The sequence below is a fragment of the Eufriesea mexicana genome, unplaced genomic scaffold, assembly GCF_001483705.2.
Source record: "Eufriesea mexicana isolate 0111107269 unplaced genomic scaffold, ASM148370v2 scaffold4304, whole genome shotgun sequence".
Lineage (NCBI taxonomy): Eukaryota > Metazoa > Arthropoda > Insecta > Hymenoptera > Apidae > Eufriesea > Eufriesea mexicana.
The window spans coordinates 511,972-515,675 of NW_016912293.1; the positions used below are offsets into that span (position 1 = coordinate 511,972).

The 3,704-nt window shown below is 36.4% G+C and overlaps 1 protein-coding gene across 1 annotated transcript in view; it reads left to right on the forward strand.

Annotated features, from left to right (window-relative positions):
• Fas1 (fasciclin 1 Fas1 domain-containing) overlaps window positions 1-3,704 on the forward strand; it is a 588,690-nt gene that overhangs the window by 352,307 nt on the left and 232,679 nt on the right. The window lies entirely within an intron of this gene.

Below are 3,704 nucleotides of genomic sequence, written 5' to 3' on the forward strand. Positions count from 1 at the left end.
GGAATTTTTGGGACCCGGTGGTTTGTATGGGATGGAGGGTTGTGAGTCTTTGATGAATGAAACAGTGAATTTTTTCGTCGTGGTAATTTACATAGAGTCGTGATATTTTAATGACCAGGTGTGGTTAAGGAAGAAGATGAATCGTTGGATTGATGATCCTGTTTTCGAGAATGAAACAGTGAAATTTTGGATCTAGATTTATATGGGGTTTGGGTTGTGAGTTTTTGATGATTAGGAGAAGATTAATTGTTGGATCCGTGATACGTCGTATTTTCGGAAGTGAAACAGTGAAATTTTGGGTGGAATGGAGAGTTTGGGGTTTATAATGATTAATTATGATTGAATTACTGATGCAATCTTCATGGCGAATGGAACATTCAGATTGGGGGTCTTTGACGAATGAAACAGTGAGTTTTTGGATCTAGGTTTGGATTGTGAGTTTTTAATGATTAGGTGTGATTATCGCAGAAGATTAATTATTGGATCTGTAATACGTCTTGTTTTCGAGAGTGAAACAGTGAAATTTTGGATGGGATAGAGAGTTTGGGGTTTATAATGATTTATGGGGGGTCCTCCCCCATGATTGTTGAATGTCGTCTGTCACATGTATCCCGGATACGGCGGTGGTGCTAGAAGGGATGAAAGGAAAAGGAAGGGATGAGCCCTTGGCCTGCTAGTGGACTCCTCAGTAAGGCTACCCTAGCAGGCCCTGCCTTAGAAGGCCTGGAAGTTATGTATATAGGAAGCGGAGGTTTTCCGAGGACTTGCGAGAAAGTCCTCGAACCTCCTTGAAGTTGGGATCCATCTAGTGGCGAGGGTGAGAATGATGGTCGCTACAGATTAATTATGATCGAATTACTGACGTCATCTTTGCGAGAATAGAACGTTCAGGTTTCATATCTAAGTAATTTGCGTAAACTGAAGAGTTATAGTTCTTTTATAATTAGGTATGACTGTAGGACATGTTAAAAATTTGATAGGACCTTTTTAAAAAATCGAATATTATATTTTAAAATTTTGGTAATCCATTCTTTTAAATCTAATACTATTGAATTTTTGGATCTTAACACGTTGAGCCCAGCATCGGTCCCTGGGAAAAAATAAGAAAATAAAATATAGCAATTTTAATGATATTTATTGAAACACTCTAAACAAAAATATTCTTTGATTTTGCACGTATTACAAAACGTGACGATATTTTTAGTCTAATTTCTGGCTCTCTTGTGTCCGAATAGCGTTGAAGTTTTGTCGTCAGATCGGGAAAGAGAACAATATCAGCGTCGGACCCAACGTGTTAATACTGTTTTTAATAAACCAGTATACCGTAGGAAACGTCGTAGAGTTAGATTGGTGAATTTAACGCCGTACTTATGGGAGTGTTTGCATACCTCTTCGTAAATATTGGGACATCTGCAGATATACAGAACGTAGTAGTTAATATTGAATTTTCAAATCTTGACAGATCGAGGGAGGGTGGAGTGTTATGTTTTCAGTGCTACGGTGTGATCGTAGAGACAGTTGGATCGATGAATTCAGAGGTGCACGTATGGGATTATTTGCATTCCTCTTATACGAGTATTAGGACGCCTATTGTACTCGTGAATTTAATAGTCTGTGCTGGTTAATCTAGATTATCAGGGGACTATTAATCCTCTGCCGAATTTAAACATTTCATTCTTATTTGCATATCGCGATCTAAGCATCGTCTCAATTTTTTCCATAACTGTCGCAACACACACTGACACCGACGTACACGCACGGCAATGCGTATTTACATTCGCTTTATCAATCGAATCACTTTGTCATAAAACCTCAAACCGAATTTTACGTCGCCATATTTCCCCGCGTGAAAAATAAAAAAGAATTCGCACGATCATGGCGCACACCCAGCGGATGTGCCTCTAAATAAATAATTTATCGACGATAAGCGCGAGGCGTACGGTTATGGCAACGCGGGGAGCAAGTGAAAGATGAATGGGGCCGTAATAATATCTGTGAAACGGCGAAACGTGGCGGTCATATCGCGCGCGTTTCACGGTCGATCGATTTGCTGAATTTAACCGTGGAACATGAATAGGAAACGACATGAAAGCAAAGTGGAGAACGCGGAACCAGCGAGCAAACGGAAGATTTCCTCGATAGTGTTCCGCTACTGAACTTTCCGCTCGTTCTTCAACTTCCAATTAATTAAGAGGCTAATTAAGGTGAACCAAAGCGAGCGTAACCGCCGGTCCCATTATGTTCGGTAAAGCGTAGTTCGTAGGTGTTCAAAGGGGGTTGAAATGAAAAATTCCACTAGGGAAAAAAGGAAGGTCGCCCTTTATGAAAATTAATTGCTGAAAGCGACCGGTTGTGCCAGGTATCTTGGAGCGACTAGCCCTTCCTTGGGGCTGGTCCTAACTTTCGCGTCGTGGCGCGAATTTTAATTGCCACCTGGATTTTACTTCGCACTTTCACATCATTCAGGGGGTTACAGCGAAGTTCAATGGAGATTGAGTCGAAAATGGGTGGAAAAATCAGAAAATGGAGAAAGTCGAATAATCCATTGAGCATAATCCTAATAGAATTCACTGGTATGTTACGATTGTGGATAGAAATGGAAACCAATTTCTTGTACGTTTTTAACAGTTAACAAATTAATATATTTATAGAATAATATTTAAATATTGACATCAATTCGCAATATAATATTTTAAACAAAAAGATTCACCCTATCTAGAAAATTTGTCTCTATCTCTCGCTCTCTCTTATTCTTATTAACACACATTAAGAATATAAAATTTAGAATATAGGATAATAAATAGTGCAAACAAATAAAAATCAATGGCAATAACGTAGAACCAAAGAAAAAGTAGGATGTAAGATAGCGATAATATATTAAACATATAGTAAATATTTTATTAACTCTAGATTTACAGAACCCGTCAATTTGACAGAAGGGTTGCTCCAATTATACGATGGTAACAGATTTAGTTAACTTATATTAAGACTGTTAATATAATATATAATTATTTTTAAATTAAACTAATCGTTAAAAAAAAGGCACGTGGTTTCCTTAGCTGTCAATTTGACTGGTGTCCTTAGAAATAGGTATACATATAGCGTGTGTAAACCTAGCGTTAACACATGATTACTCTCTCACGTAACTGTTTTATTCTGGCACATTCTTCTGAACATTTTTTATCAACATTCACACTAGATTCCACTCGCACATGTTATATTTATATCATCCCAAATGACTTTCATTTATTTTACCTGATTACCATTCACACATATAAAAGCAACACTCATACTCTTATAAAACCAGTACTCACACAAGGACTACTATATACTGTAATATATTCTACAGATATACTATATGCTATATTATGTGTAATTAGGCAGAAATTGAGACAGTGGATTTTACCTTTTTAGGTACTTTTATTTTATAATAATGACACGTGTTATTTATTTCGTTTTTTATTTTAACTGGTAATTAACACAGTTAAAAAGACTGGTCTCAGAATTTACCTTTTTGCAATTACTAAAAACATATACCTGCCTTAAGGAAAAAATTAATGTTAACTCATATTGAAATGTAATTAATATATTTACTTATCTTCATGGTACCACTAAAATTACTATTATCTATGTTTTCTATGTTTTAGGTAACCATTAAAGATCGGTAGTTCTGGTGCTAATATAATTGGTTTACTTGTATACTG